The sequence below is a fragment of the Ammospiza nelsoni genome, chromosome 1, assembly GCF_027579445.1.
Source record: "Ammospiza nelsoni isolate bAmmNel1 chromosome 1, bAmmNel1.pri, whole genome shotgun sequence".
NCBI lineage: Eukaryota > Metazoa > Chordata > Aves > Passeriformes > Passerellidae > Ammospiza > Ammospiza nelsoni.
Window position 1 is genome coordinate 74,854,121 of NC_080633.1, and position 17,460 is coordinate 74,871,580.

A 17,460-nucleotide genomic window follows, 5' to 3' on the forward strand; every position below is an offset into this window, starting at 1 on the left:
TTAGACTTTTGTCAGGTTTTCTTGCTTAGGTTGTCCATAGACACTTTTTTTTTTTTTTTTTACCAGATTATTAAATATATTGCAGGCATCAAACCACTGGGTTTGAGGTGTTATCTTTACATTTTGGCCCCTCTTGCTCCATTGACCTAAATGGGGTTTCTTCCAGCAAAAGTATGGAAGTGGGTGAGTGTGTCAAGTAGAAAGTACATAGACAGAAAGAATTGAATTAGTGTGAGGAAAAAATGCCATTTCCAAAGGTATCAAAATAAACTGCAAATACATTATCATCTCCACAATCTTCCTTGTGAAATCTATTTTTACTCTTTTCAAAGAGAGTGAAACAAAAGGACATGGAAACAAAATTATTTGAAAACATCAGTGAAAAATGTGGAAGCAGAATATATTCAGAAAGCTCTTTTAAATGCATGAGTCACTTGGGCAAGGTTTCAAACCAAAGTTCAGCTAAAGGGCTTCTGAATTGCATTGTGTTCCTTTAATAAGAGAAACATATTCTCCACAGTGCCACTAGTAGTGCACTTGCTGCCAAGCACTCAGTGGTTTCCCTAGTTTTAACTTTTCTCTTTGACAGACTTTGTTGAAGGACACAGAAAGAAAAGGAAAGACACTACACTGCAGTGGTAGAACAGAAAACACTGTCCCTGTATGAATTCATTATTTTAAAAATGCCCATGTTCAGTTATTTTCAAATTAAAAACCCCAAAATAATATTTTCAGAACAGGAATTTGATATAATTTAGTCCTTACTGTGTTTGTAGCTGTAAAAAGAATCTGCTTAGTCAAAAATATAGGACATTTCAATGGTCCATTGGTCATTTTTCACATTTTATTTTTTGATGAATGCATGAAACAACAGCCAAGTACAGTTCTCTCAGTACCTGTTCAACAGTAGCTAAGCTGTTGCTTACTGCTTGTTGATAAAATCTTACTAAGGGTAGAGAACCTAAGCTCACATGATATTGGCAATCAGATACAGAAAAGCATGCACATTACTGGAGGCTGGAGGGGAAGGAAAGTTAAGCCCCTAAGTACCTTTGAGTGCCTGGCCTTAAATGACCTCAGTTTCCTTTGACTTTGATATGAATTGAACCTTCACAGTCCCTCACAGAGTACTAAGGACTTGATTTATTCTATGACCTCAGAAATTCTGGTCATTATTTTCATCTCTCTGGGTCAGACAGGTTAAATTTTGTCATAAACCCAGCTGACACTGGTATCACATTAATTGCTTTCACTGGGTCAAAGTTGATGACATTGCAGCCCATTTTACTGTACTCTTTAACCCCATACTTAAATCTCTGTCAGATACTGTATTTCAGTTCTCTGTCAGGATGTATTTTATTTCTTCAATAAATTGTATTTTTGGTTCCTTCTGTAATGTTTGCAACAGTCATCCTCCTTTTTAACTGACCTTCCAGCAAACATTTTCTTTCTAAATGCATAACTTTATTTTTTGTGAGAAATGCCCATGAATATTTTACTGCCTGTTTAATTTAAATATAGCTAAACTACGAGCATCAGAACCTTTCAAAAACAGAGGTGTCTTCTCCTTAGCAGAGGTGCTGCTTCTGCTCATCACTATGGGAACCGTGGGAATGCACAGAGCTGGAGCCATGCACTGCCTGAAGTAAAGGACAGTGCTTGTTGCAGGCTAACAAAAGAGGATGCTCAGCTGGCTCATGACTTATTCCCTGCATCCTCTTTGCTTAACAGGGCAGCAGTTTGTTGTTATCTCTGTTGGCTGAAATAAAGGATCTTCATCTTTGGGCAATAACTGTGGATATCGCTATCAGTTTGTTGCTCTTTTGGGGATTTACATGCGTTGAGATTGAATGTTCACCCCGTGGGAAGTCTGAAGGGAGCTGCATCATCAGCACTCTGCTGTCCTTTTTGATCAAACTATCCTGATATTGCTTACAAGCTAATAAAATAATGGAATGCGTATATACTGTGCTTTTCTGAATAAGCTGAGCAAAACAATGGGTTTGGGACGAAAAAAATTACATGGATTCTGTTTTTACCTCTGTGTGTGTGTGTGTGTGTGTGTGTATGTGTGTTTGTATTGGTGTGTCTGATTTTTTATGCTATAATTGTAGAAGCTCTGTAAAAATTGTGACAGCACTGTTTCTGATCCTAATTAATTTCTTTTGCCAAGTAAGAGGACAATGCTAATTCTTCCTTTTGAGCTAATGGACAGATTCCAGAGAAAACTATGTTGGCGGTGTGTAATTTGCCAGTGAACATATATTCTTAATTTTTTTGCTGAAGGGAAAACAATCCATAGCCTGGATAAAATTTTTCCTTGACATGTAAGCCAAATCCTAGATTTATGGAGGGAAGAGCATAAAATTCATTGTGTTTGAAATAACCAGTAGACTTTTAGCCCAACACATCACTCAATTAACATTTATGTGTAAAATTAAGCATTGTTTACAAATAAACAATTTAGGTCAGTATTCCTGTAATAGATTGCATGATAGAATCATAGAATAAAAATTTGTGAGGGGAATTCAAGAATCATCTATCCAACCTTTCTTGGCATAACCACGACATTTCAGATTTTACTTTTGTTTTTCAAGATCCGTATTCTACTTTTCTAAAAAAAAAATTGAAACAGTCCAATTGTATGAACATAATGGTTTCACATATTCTGCTACCAAATGGCTCAATTTATTTAAAATAGCACAAATATTACAATGAAAAGGAAACAAAATTATCAGTGGCTACTTGAGTCATCAGTAGATAATTCTTAGACCAGCTTAAAATATCCAGAAAATCCTGCAGAAAATAAAGAAATAGTCATTTGAGTAGTATTAAAATAATGGGATACCTTACCTCATCTGTTGCTTATATGTCCCTATTAGCATTGAGCTTATTGAGTTGTGTTAATTTATTGATATTTATATGGATGATCTGGATGAGGAGATCAAGTCCACCCACAGTAAATTTATGGTTTTGGAGAATTGGAGAAATTTTGGAAATTGGGTAATACCATTCTCAATACCAAGTTTTGCGTGAGGGTAGATCTGCTGGAGGGCAGGAAGGATGTGGCAGAGGGCTCTGGGCAGGCCGGATCAATGGGCCATGGCCAGTTGTATGAGGTTCAACAAGGCCAAATGCAGGATCCTCCACTTGGGTCACAACAACCCCAGGCAGCACCCCAGCCTAGGGACAGAGTGGCTGGAAAGCAGCCCAGCAGAGAAGGACCTGGGGGTGCTGGTCAACAGCTGGCTGAGGGTGATCCAGCTGTGCCCATGTGGCCAAGAAGGCCAATGACATCATGGCCTGTATCAGCAATGGTGTGGCCAGCAGGATATCCAAATGTTCATCTGTACTTTGGCAAGTTTTTTCCCAAAATTGTGCATGTATAACTGCAGATGCTGCTGTGCAGGAGAACCTTCCTAGTGCTTTATCTCTTCATTCACACACAGGATGATATTGCAGTGCAGGAGGCATTACAGCTTTTCTCTTTTCCTTTATTCTGACTATGTACAAGGCAGGAATTATTTAAGGCTGAATAAGTTCCTTTTATGCTTTGAGAAGTCAGGCAGTTTTCAAGTAGAAAGGAAAACTCTGACACAGCTATGGCTACTTAAGCTACCAGTAAGAGAGTCTTGAAATCATATATGCTCCAGAATTAGATAGCAGCAACTGAGATGAAACTCTTTGGATTCCCTGTCCTTATTTCTCCTCCAGCACAAGCAGCATGAGAATAATAAAAAAAGTCTTCTTCCTTCTTTGAAAGGAAGGGGTCTTATCAGTGCTCACTTGTACTTAATAATGCTTTTGTTCTCAGTGATTCTTCCATTTATTTTATCTGACATATGATTATGTATTTTTGTGGTGATTTTTGCTCTCATTTAATGGTTCTTTTCCTTATGAACACTTCTATTCTCTCATGTCTGCAAGCAAAATGTAGTTACCTGTAGTTTACAAAAGTGTTACAGACAGAAGGGTGCAGAGGGAATATTTTTCTTCTTGTTGTTTTCTTATTAACTAACTTGAAATAGCCATGGCCTTTCTGTTGACATGAATGAATTCTGTATACCTGGAAAAAAACATTATAATTCAATAGTGGTTTTAATAAACCTCAAGAAGCATTTTCTGAATTTCAAACATATTCTAAGGGCTTAGAAATAAGCTAAAATATATTTTTTCTTGAAAATTTAATAATGCTTTCTCTTCCTACTAATTTGTATAAAAGAAACAACAACATAACAATATAAGGAAGAAAATATTAAAAGGAGATTGCAAGGCCTCTTGCAATTTTTCTGAAAGCTTGACAACATTAATAAAGAATAAAAGGTGTTCTCTAATAAAAAGTAAATATGAGTTTCTGCTTAGAAGTATTTGAAAATGTCATGAGATTGCCACATGTTCTGGCATGTGTAGGATATTTGTTTAAGAAACTGGCTATGGCCAATGCCAAAATTATATTTTTAGGAACAGAGAGCAAACAACCATACCTGCCCTAAGGAATGTTCATGAAATTTATCCTGGTTTTGCCAAGAACGGGGCAAATTTGTTCTGTCATTGTGAGGGAGTGGAGCCTGTAGTCGTGTGAGCATTATTTTACTAATGTCATGGAACACCATCTGACCTTATTGCCTCATGGGAGAAATGGGCTGTGTCTCTCTTCTGAGAAAATGGATATTCCTTTCCAGTGGAGCAAGTGTGAGGGGTGGAGTGATAGGGTATCAATGGTGCTCAGCAGAGGGAGAGGATTGGGTGGTGTCACTTCAGTCAGGTCAGCCTCTACACTCTCTCTTTTGTGGACTTTTTTTTATTAAAATTGTGGCTGCTACTGTTCATTGTCTTATCTCTTTGCTGTTTCAGGTAATTTGTTCTTATCTCATTGTTCTTGTGTGACCTTTGCCTTTTGTGCTTGTAGCTGAAGGGGAAAAGGAAGTGTGTGGAAACGTGGATTTTTAATGGGACTACTGAATTGGAGAATACCATTTCTAAACCACAAAACCATATTAAAACTAAAACAAATACAGCAAGGACAGGACAGTATACAAGCAGGTACAACTTAACCCTCTAAATTCCAAACTATGCACTGATTGTTATGGATTGGTGAGGTTAGTGGGAAAGCTGCTTCATGTTTCTACTGGTCTGTCCTAAGATTAAGATTCCAGCCCCTGCCCACCATCTCTTGGCTCAATCTCTCTTGGCTCAATCTCTTGGCTCTTCTCTCTTGGCTCAATCTCTCAATCAGCACAGGAAGCTGATTCAGGGTGTATGAAACAAAGTATAAGGTTTCTTCCTAGCTGCCCCTTAAACCAGAGACTCCCCAGTGTTGTAGGTCCCAGTGCAGGACCATGCTGTCTCAGTCTACTCGTAGGGAAAATGTCACCCTGTCCAGGGACAGTGTTTCTACATTATGTAATAAAATTGCAGCCAACATCTCTTTTCACAGTGCATTTCCTCCCATTTACACAGAGGTAGAGACCTTTGCTTGCTGCTAGCTGTTTAGCCTGAAGATAATGAGTTGACACGGAATCTGCAAAGTGGAAACAATTTTTCCCAGGCTGCAGACTAAAAGTGAGAATGAGCCCTGAGAAAGACTTATGTACCATGTAACTCTTGTCAGGATAACTGAGACTTAAGTGGCACACAGGTAATGCGTGATTTTCTGGCACAGGGATAAATTCCATTCTAACTGCAACTTTGTAAAGCAAGTCAAAAAGAAGTATTAGATTATTCTCTGTTCCCTAGTGCATTGCCTTACCTGTGTTTCAAGAATTACTTTGTGTTCAAAGTAAAATTGAAAAGTCAGGAAAACAGAAATAAGTCCAAGGCATGGAATGAAAAAATTTTATCAAGAATGTGCAGAAGTTAGGAAAATATTTCAGTTGATATTTAGTGCTTATTAGACACTCTTGGGATGCTATTATTTATGATCTTAAAGTTTTGCACAGTAATGTCATGCTTAATTGGAACACAAGCTGTGCACTGATTAAGTAGGCATAGCAGTAATATTTTAGCTTTTGCAGTCTGATTCTCAGATTTTTAACTTGTAGGTAATAGCAAATTACTTTGTTAGTTGCAAACTAAGTTTACTTTTTATGATTGTACTTAACAACTTTTTGGAAATCTTTTTGCTCAATGTTACTATAAGTGACACTCATTTTTGCATGCTGTTTAGGAAACTGTAATCTGTATTTTTAAAATGCTTTTGTTTTTTACAATGTCCAACTGCATCTGGATAAACTTCCTATTGAAACACTATCATCAAACTGTGTCATTTGACCCTAGATGAATAGCATCAAAGATTGAATGTGCCATTTGTTAAGAACTGAAACTATAGATACTAACATGCCCAGAAATACTAAATTCTACATTGTTCTTGATTCCAACACACAACAACAATCACTAATGAGCCAAAATCACAGACACAAAATGTCAATAGAAATGTATAGAAAAGTTTATAGAGGTTATAAAAATAGTGGTGAAATGGACAAACCAATATAAGGCATTAGACCAAACATCAGGAATCTTTTTGGTGTGTTTTTTTTGGTTAAAGTTCATTGCTTAAGTGACTAAAATGTTTTTGACAGCATCATATGGGGAGTGATAGATTTAACAGAGTAGTAATACTCCAGATCTGATTCCAGGGTAGAATGATTATTGAACTGTAGCTCTATTTAATCCTTAAATATTAAGTTGTGGTTGTGATGAGAACATATTTCCAACAAGTCATTGTAATTCTACAATTTATAGAAGAATTTCACTCCACATTAGTAGGCCTGGCAGTCAGCAAGATAAACCATTCAATTTGCATCACGTTTATCTTTTCTGCTTCCTATTTTTGCATTTAATATATGCAGAAGCATTTTATTGTATGGCACTTTGTTTTGCTTGGCAACATCACAGCTGTAACAACCAAATATACAGAAACAATGAGGCCTCTTTTGCAAAGAATAAAGGAAACATCAGGAGAGATCTATAGTTCCATCCTAATGAACCAGTTCAGTGTGTGTTTATTCATCATAGTAACAGCTCACATGGGAAGGCCACAAGCATTAGCACTGAGAAGGAAATTGAGACTGATACTTTATTTTACTTCGTGCCATAGCTGGTTTCAAATTCTAGCAGTTAAATCTGATAACTTTGTGCTGCATCAATAAAAAACAAAATTAGCAGAAAACTGAAGAAAAGAGAGGAGAGGAGAGGAGAGGAGAGGAGAGGAGAGGAGAGGAGAGGAGAGGAGAGGAGAGGAGAGGAGAGGAGAGGAGAGGAGAGGAGAGGAGAGGAGAGGAGAGGAGAGGAGAGGAGAGGAGAGGAGAGGAGAGGAGAGGAGAGGAGAGGAGAGGAGAGGAGAGGAGAGGAGAGGAGAGGAGAGGAGAGGAGAGGAGAGGAGAGGAGAGGAGAGGAGAGGAGAGGAGAGGAGAGGAGAGGAGAGGAGAGGAGAGGAGAGGAGAGGAGAGGAGAGGAGAGGAGAGGATTCATGAATTTGTGTACATGAACCATGTGTACTGTAAAAAATGATGACAGTGAAGTAGCTTTATTTTGGCAGAATTCTCAAATCCCCTGAGTTAGGCCTATTTTCAGATATTTTTGTCCTTTTATTAATGGTAAAGTTTCATACTCACAATAACAAGAACTGTGGAGATATTTATCCAGTGCATCAACTGGTACACTACAAAGCTTCCCATACACTTTGTCTAGACTCTGAGAAGTGCAGTGAATGCCAAACATGTACAAAACATCCTACAATGTATCCCTGTAATGTGTTGCACAGGTGGTTCTAAAGCACTACAGACAGGTCAGTTGGAATAAAAGCCTCAAGCTAATGTTAACACTGGCATTTCTCACTCACTTGAGACTCTCTCATGCTTCCAGAACATTGTAAATTATCTTATATTATTTGGGACTACATAGACTTCTTCTCATTATGCAACCATTTTTCAGCATTGATCATCATTGGTTAAAGCTTGTTATTTCTGTCAACATTAGTTTCCAATCCAGTTCCATCAGGGCACATTTCCTAAACACATTCGGCTCAGCTTGGCTCTCAAGCATTGATTTCCCACATCGTTCCCCATTATATTTCTCCTCAGGATAATCTCTGCATCAGCTCCCCCTCCAAAGTATTGGAAGAGATTCTCTTTGAATGCAAAAGAGTGCTTGTAGATATTCCACATTTTCGTGACGCTATGCACCAATGATTAGGTGCAATGAAGTCAGAGACACAGAAACTAAAATATCTGTAACTGATACAGTGACTGAAAAGAAGTAGAAATCAGTAAAGTATCATCCCTTTCAAAAGAAATTATCTGAATTCTGGTTCATATTGCTGATGGATGTAATTTTTATTTCAGTGCAGCCAAGAAAATTTGTGCTTGCTAAAAAAGATAACAATAGATTCTTGAAGTTACCATGTAACATCTCTAGATCAGAAGGATCAGAGGGCTATGCTTTCTGTATCACTAATGTTACACAGATAAATGTGACATAACCCTGTCCCTATTATTCTCACCAATTAATACAATAAACCCTTCCTCCTTTTCTTGAAACTTCATCTCAGATTAAATAATCTAGGTGTGCCAGAGGTGGCCTAAGAACAAAGCAAAATCTTGATTTTTTAGCCCTGCTTTTTGTTTTTGGTTTTTTTCAAATAATTTCCAACTGTCTTCTGATGGGTTTAAATTTGAAACAACTTTCCTATTATTCAATATTATACTAAAGAAACTTAGCAGACAGAACAGGGATACATTTCCTACACATTTTGAAAGATTCTTTACAGTTTGACTTCTTTTAGTATCCAATATCATGAATAATATAATACCAAAGCATGTTTTACTTTCTTCACCTTGGATGCACAGTGAAGTTATCTATGTACAAAATGTACTACAGACATGAATGGGCTGAACCACAGACTGGCATCTTCTAGAGTCTGTGTGATTTTGAAATTATGATTCTCACATCCAAGATAGATAAGAGAGATGGAAGCAATGCAGGAAAGTGTCAAAAAATTGGCTTCAAATGCTTTTATTTTTCCCTCTTATGTTTGGGTACTAGCCCCATTTGAAGAGCCCCGTGGGAGAAACAGGTTGCTGATCACAGAGTAGCTTAAATGAGATAACCCTTGCAGCAAGTTGTATAAAGTGTGTGCTTCACTGTCAGGCAAGACAGCATAAAGCTTTCTCTTGTTCTGATAAAAGATATATCCAATGGGAAACACAATTTTAGAAACAGATCATAAGAGACCATCACATTTAAGACATTTTCCCTAGCTTTGTCTCCTTTGAGGTAGACTGACGGGCAAATTTGAAAGTATGTCTTTTCCTCTGAGTTTTGGAAGGTTATCTTTTAGGTTCATTTTATGTTCTCTGAAGCATTCATAACAACCTGACAGAGCTTATGTGTTTACATCGATTTTTCAGAGGTAAGAAACATATATAACTTAGGAACTGAGTGGGTCTTAAAATAAAAATCAAGGTGGAGTTCAGTAAAAATCACTTTGTTACAAACAATTAGAGCTAAAACGTCTACTATGGAGAAACGGTATTCTGAAAAGTGGATTCTTAAAAAATCATTATACTTTTAGATAGCTTTATAATTTTAGAATCAAATTAAAAAAAGAAAAAGGAAAAAGAAAAGGAAAGGCTGAATGTCATTCTTTCTAGACATTTTGTCTTCATATTGGTAAAGAAATCAATGTCCTGATCTGGAGTAAAGAAGGGAAAGTGACTATTAAATGAAGAAGGAAGATATTACTATTTTTCATTTGTGCTGAGAAAAATAAAGAACCACAAAATTACAAATGAAACTTTGTATAAAATTATATATTATATGCATAACATTTTTAATAGAATCTGTAACTAGACATTTATTACCCTTGCTAATAATGGCAATTATAGGAAAGGCAATGTCTGACATTGGGTCTTGCAATGCAAGGCCACAGAGATATTCTGTGAATAGTCACCTCAAATGTTCTGGATGTGTGTTAAATTCAAATACGTGTGAGGAAGATTCTGTACTAGCTTGATTGAAACTGAAGATGCATAAGGAAATAAGAGCTAGCAAAATTTGAAGTCACATTTATACCTTTTTATCAGTCTAGTTGGTTTCTCACTTGACAACGTACCTTCAGCAATCTGGAAAACTCACCCGTGCTATGCAGGCTTTTTCAAGGCTCTAAGTGGTGTGGAACATCATTTGGACCCTCCATTGAGAATTATTTATGACTGTACATTCCTTCCAAAGCCCTTGATATCTCATGTTGGGGCTACTTAGTGGGATGTTAGAAAGCTGATAAGTAATTTTTTTCCCATGCTGCTTGTACTGCAGAAGTGCAGACATAGTTTTAAAGCTTCATTTTGCCTCTCTGTTTTTTGTACTTAGATATGCAGCATCAATATTTGATCTAGCAATATTTATTAGAAGCTTTCTGCACCTATGTATAACTCCAGACTTTAAATTAATATTGAACATTAGTGCAAAGATTTTAGCTGCCAGAATGAATAAAGGTCAGCTCTTCTCTGAGCAGGTTTGCCACTTTACTGTTATTTGCTGGACATACCTCTCAGAGTTGCCCACAGAATGATTTCTATTTAAGGCCCTATTGAAAGATATCAATAAAAGAGAAAGCATACAAAAGGCCTCTTTTGGGTTTCATATAGACAAATGAAAATAGTTAAAAGAAAATCAGGATATGCAAATATTGATCAGGTGTACTCTAATCCTTTCCTTTACAGGTGATTGTAACAGCTGCTTTTAGATAAAATTGTTTTATAAGGATGCAAGTGCAAAGAGTCTCTTGGGGATGCCTGATCATGTTTACACTTTCCTCTTTTAATCTTTTTTCCATTTGGTCTGGCCTCTTGTTCATCGACATTTTTCTCCTTCATTGGCACTTTAACTTTTTCACATTTTAATAATCCACTACACTTTTCTTGTTGACTAATGGAAAAAATAATAGCCTTCTTTTGCAGAAATCTTCAAATGTGTGCTGCAATTCTGTAAGGGATTTCAAAAAATTACTCCAACAGTGTTAAGACTCTTGGTGTTAAAAATCTCTATAGATTGTGGTGAGGGACTGCATTTTTTCTGGGATTGTGCTGGTGTGTCAGCTCTATCATCCTGCTGAAAATATCCACACTCTTGACTTTCTGTGACAACTGCTAAGTGCCTTCCTTGGCATACAGAAAGCTGAAGTATAGGTTTAAGTTTCTGTCAGTATTTCATATCTGTGAAACTCAATACATCCTAACAGCTTTGTCACATTCCTTCAAAGCAACTTTCTTATCAATAAGTCCTTTGCTTAATTTAAGAAGGTCTTTATTTTAGAGGATAATAAAAAGACATATCTTTTACAGACATTTCCTTTAATTTCCTCTTTAGGTGTACAAAGAATTTTACAGAACTTTCATGACTGCAATTTAGGTTTTACTTTATGTAAATCATATAACTAAAACATCCATGTGCTTATCCTAGGAAGCAAACAATTCACTAATATTAGTGCTCCTTATTAAGGTTAATAATTTCCCAGCTTATTGAGATTCTTATTTAATTTGCTATATTTCAGCAGATGTCTACTGGTTTTCAGTTGATACATCAAGATGTGGGCTTATCTATTTTCTTCTGCTTTTATTTCCTGCTGGGTCACACACTTTTTACAACTTACTTTTCATAAATAATTTTTTTTTAATATTGTGTTTTGAGTGGGTCTTTGGCGCCTTCTCTTTTAAGACTTTTGGCCTATTTTACATGTCTAGGAGAAGGTATGGCAAGTCTTGGCTAAAGCATATGAGTTTAACCAAAAGCACTGACTTCTGAGGGCGTTCGTCACTTAACACATATCTAGCCAATATCTCTGCCTACTCATGTGTCCTTGAAGAAAATAGAACATAACAGAAAAAATTTGAAATCACTTTAAAATGGCAATTTAAGAGCAATTTATATACAGTTACCCTTCAATTTTGACAATACTACAGATTCGTATGTAGATATTCAAAGGAATATTTTGAAAGTGTTCTCAACCCTGAGAAATCTACGTATTTCAAGCAAAACAAGTAGAAAAAGACTGCTTCAAATTTACCATTTTTCTTTTTTCCCTGCCATAGGAATTATGTCACTGCAGTTGACACGTTCCCACATTCCAGCAAATGTTCTTGCATTTACTTCATTGAAATAAGATTTTCCAACAGAAAAACATTTTGCAGCAATATTTTACTGTCTCTACTGAATTCTGTTTTGTCAGATAACCCTGCTGTTTCTTCCTTTACATGCTTGGGGACATTTCAGTAATTTTTCCTTCTTAAATATATATTTTCCTTACTGGGTTACCTCAATCCTCATATTCTGAGTACAAATCTAGTTACCAGAGAGTATAGTGTGGGAGGAAATGCTACAGAAGAGACTCCTTCTCAGTAGCTGCATTGACAGCCTTGCAGAAGGCCTTGTATTGAGGATCTGGTGACCTTGAACAGCCCATGTCTCCTGTCCTGGGGCTCATACTCCAGGCTTGAGAAACCTGCACACAGGACAAGCAGCTGCAGGGACCTGTTGGCGCACGCTGTGCCAGCTTCTGGTGGGTGGTACAAGAGAGGGAGCATCCCAGACTGTCAGGAAACCCTCTATTAGCTGATCAATTTCCTAATGGCAACTTGGAATATGTTCAAAAACAAAAACCAGCAAAGCTGGATCAAAGGGTGCCACAAAGTGGCTCTGAGCACAGGCTGCTGCTCCTCAAGGAGTCGGTGATCCACACTGACATGAGCACAGGCAGAGCCCTGCTGGCTGTGCCACTTGTTCAGTGTGGCTTCAGGCTGTGTGGTGCTGCACAAATCCTTGGCCACAGCACAAAGCCAGCCAGCGTGTTGCAGCTGAGGAGTCTGCAGGCAGCTCCCACCCACTCATTACCCACAAGTACATGATGTGCAGTCTTGCCTCTAAGTGTGAAGCAAGAAATTTCTTGGATGCAAACATCCACTCTGTTTGACTGTACCACTGCTGAATAGACTTGGTTTCTTTAAGAAAACTGTATAAAACAACTCAAATGGCCAAAATGGAAGACAATTCACCACAGACAAGATCTGTGCAGGACATAGTTGGGAAATGCATCAGTGTGGTCTGTCAGAGGATACAGAGTGTCCAGCATCTGAACTCGTGTAAGACTTTTTTGCTGTCTTTATTCCTCTTTCGATCCTACTTGTTTAAACAGCTACTTTGTTAAGACATTTATTCTCCACCCTTGCTTTCTGAGATCCAGATAGAACTCTACACCATTTCTCTATCCCTTTAAATACCAAGTTCAGGGGTAGAGAAAATTCAGAGAGACAATGATCTTTTTCCAGAAAAAACAGGACAAAAAATAAAGTGTTGGTGTTGGTATAAACAATATGTTGGAAAATTTAATTAAAGATCAACGACATTATAAACCAGAAAGTATAATCAAGTTTCAACATCAAGGAAATATCAGTTTAACTTTGGATAAAAGAGATTTTGCCCTTTGGATTGGTACCAAAGCTTAAAATTCACATTATGAAAATATTGTGTTCAGAGTCAAGCAGGACAAATGTCTTAATCAAGTAAAACACATTTAGTAACTTGCAGCACAGCCACAGAACTGGCAGTCTGCAAATGGAGCTAAAAGATCAAGCTGAGTTGGAAATTATAGTGAATTCAAGAAGGAGTTTATTTCAGTGTAAAGAGGGAAGAGCCTGAGATGGCTATTGCACATGCTATTTGGCTGCAAGTCACAAACCAAGATATTAAAGTGCATTCCCAATACTTGTTGCTACACAAATAGCAAGTTAATGGTCCTAATACAAGCACCCTGTGGTTGCAATACCAAATTAATATTGCCTTTAGAACACATAAACAAGTAACAAAGGCAGCCTTTCAAGGCTTCACAGACTTAATGGCAAATTCTTGCTAAGTCCTTGGCTTAAATGTAAGTCAGGAGAAAGCGGAGGTTGTAGCTACAGCCTCCCAACCACCAAGAGCTGTAAGAATCACCTCTTGGGAATGGGTAGTAATGTGCAAATGTCAGCTGGATTAGGAGCCCTGTTACATATGTAAAGATGGTATGATCAGATTTAAAGTGCCCCAGAAATGCCTGTAACTTATAATTCTAAAATTAATGAATGGATTAAATTTTCAATTTTCCGTAAGGATCATATACAGTTACACATCAAGAAAGTTTATTATTTCCCAATCCTTTTTTTATCCCACTAAAATCAACTTGGAACTCAATGATTATCAAATATTCTTTTAAATTTGTAAAAAGGATCTTGTTTCTAGGACTTGCATTTGATAGCCTGAGGTAGGCACAGATACAAGGAAAAATTACAAATTTATAATAAAAATTTTCAACAAAATAAATGTATTAAAATATTTTCAGCACATATAAAATTATTCTGTGTAATTATTCTCTTAAAGAAAAATACCTTCACTAACCACTTATGATATGGGCATCTATTGTAGTAAGAAATGGTCATACATACTATCTGAATTCATTTAGTTCAGTGCAGGCGGAAGAATTTTGAAAAACTTCTTCCTTTTAACTTCTTTTGTTCTTGAAAATACACCTATGAAACTTGAAGTATGGATTTTCAACTCTATTACCAAATAATTTATTTTAAAACATATATAAATTAAAAATAATATGTTGGTGAAATTACTTTAGAATAAAATTAAATAAATGCACTTCAGTGCAGATTACTCTGTAATGAGCAGCTGTTTCCAAGTTGTGATTAAACCTGAACAATCTGGGCAGGAAAAATTCTAATAAATTTCCAAGAATGGCCTATATCACTACTACCAGCAGGCTTCCTTTTTAGGTCTAGCTGCCCACACAAACAATTGAGCAGAATTTCCAGACCCACCATAATCACACCATGTGGATCACACTATGAGCTGTTTGCACTGTGTGTTTATGGCTGGTTCAGACCCTCTGCTACACTGGACTGAAAGTACAGCCATACAGTTTTAAGTCCTGAATAGATCATGCTGTGGGTGCTCTAATTTCCTCCAAGTCATTGCAATGCTAAACAACTGTAAATGTTTGAATTAAATGGCCACTGCGTTAATATGGACCCAAAATCTCAAAGAAGACATACATATAAATGCAGAATACTGTTTGCATACTTCTAAAATAAATTTTAAAATATTTTTTTATGATGCTGAAGTGCAAAGTAGTGATGAAGCATTGATAAAAGTACTTCAAAATTTTTCTAGTGCTCCATAAAATTATTTTTTTTTACATTCTTTCTCCTAATTTTTCATCTGAAGCATTGTAGGATAACCACATTTCCAGGAGATAGGACTTATGGGTAAAGGAAACTTGGGCATCAGCATCAGCAGAGGAAGGCAAGACTCTTTCAGATGGCTCTTTTATAAAGTTACGTATTTCTTTTCAGCAGACTGAAGCAAACAGAGTTTTGCTAACCTGAGAAAAGAGGAGGCGCATCCTTGGGTCACACTATTTCAGCTCTGTCTAATAAGGTAAGTAGCCCTAAACTGATAAAGCTAACTTTGATAGAAACACTCATGTGCAAGAACTTTAACAGAAGAGACTGGTATTTTTTTCAGCAGTTTAAGATATGGCTGAATCTTGGTAACAAACTATCATCTTAGGGAAGAATGCAACATATGTCAACCCTGAAGCAACTCCCATTCTTAGCTCAGACTCTTGGCCTGAGTCCCTTGTCAAAAAGGGAAGCTAATTTGCTGAACTAAACTTGAACAGCTGAAACACACGCACACTCCATTCTGCTGATTCTACTACTACAGCAGTAAGATCTGAAAGAGTGAAAATCACAAATGCCTGGGAACTGCCCTAAAGAGCATCAGCTGCTTGCTTGGTGAAGGTGATTCGAGCCTTTAAAAACTTCTGTGTAATTTTCTTTTTTTCTGGTTTTTTGTTTTTTTTTTTTTGAATGAAACACCAAATAAGAATATTTATTTCTGCAAGTCAGCAGTTGCAAAGCAGAGGAAATGCTCAAAGTTACTTGGTTTTGCTAATAAAACATGTACTTTGAATTTTTAGCAAGATTTATTATAAAGTATTAAAATAAATAAAGCTCTTGCAGCCTACCAACTAAGTAGTCCTAAAAAATAAATTAGCAACTATGACTCTCCATTCAGGGTCTTAAAAAATATTTAGACCTCTTTATCATGTTGATAGAGAAAGAAAAGTTATCTCTTGTCTATCAGAAAAGCTCTTATCCATGTCTAATTTTACTCACCAGTAAACAAAGATTTAATCCTATTTTGCCTCCATACTGATGGCATATTGGAACAAGATAGAGGTCATTTAATGTTGTAGTTCTTATTTGCAGACTTTGCTCTTCATCCTGGTAAGTCTCTGGAGAACCTGAATTTTTCAAAAGACTTTTCCTGTAGACTGGCAGTAGGAAAAGATCCTTTCTAAAGTATGAGCCTGCTTCTCTCACTAGGGATTAGTTCCATTCCCAATCAGAAAAGCCATATTAATTAAAAATTCTCCAGAATGTCTCACACTGGGAAATTTGAATGGAACAGGTCCAAGAGCAGAACCACTCCACTCTATGACACTTAATCTAAATTTCATTTATTATGCAGAATAGATTTAAAAAGTGCAATTTTAAAGATTTTTTTATCCTGCAGCATTATAGATCTTTAGAAACAAAACCCAGCCAAAAAAAAAAATCTAAAAACTTCCAAAATTTCCAGTCTAGTTTCAACGAATTCAGTATTTCCAAGTCCTTTCTGGAAACTTAGGACAGTTCCACACTAGCCATTACACTCTACTTTCCCTGAGAGGCTTATTTTCCAACTATTTATGGCTTCTTCTTCTTCTTCTTTTATTTATTTTTCCGTAAATAGATTGTCAGCATAAGCTATAAGCATTATCCATGGAGGCCCAGTGCTCTTTCCGTGACTTTCGCTGTCTCTAAGGCCAATCCCCAGTTCATACTTGGGTTACTGTCACTCTTTGGCCTCTCAACCCTGTGATGCAGCTGGAAGGTAAAGATGCTAACAGTTGTTCTCCTTTCCTCTTTTCCTTTGTTTCTGCCTTCTGCAAATTGGAGTAAGCTTTATAGGCGGCAATTGTAGTCCAGGTCTCACATGAGAATTGCTTTCACACAAGCTTTGCCCCACAGTAGTGTCACAAGCACTGAAGTTTCCCCTAATAAATCTTATAGCCACGTGAAATCTTGTATCTGCCTGAAATTAATGTGGAAAGTATCAGAATCCCTTTTAAGAATGCCACAGAAACTTAGAACGGTTTGAGCTGGGAGGGAACCTCCAAGATCATCTGGTTCCAACATCACTGCCATGTGCAGGGATTTCACTAAAAGTCATTGAAAGAAAGAGGAAAGGAGCAGGAAACGAAATATTTCCAAAGAGAGAGAAACAAAAGCAGCTTTGAAAAAAATATGTATATTTGGCTTTGCAACACTGCAAAATATCAGCAGAAATGGGGACATATCAAACAATAAAACTGAA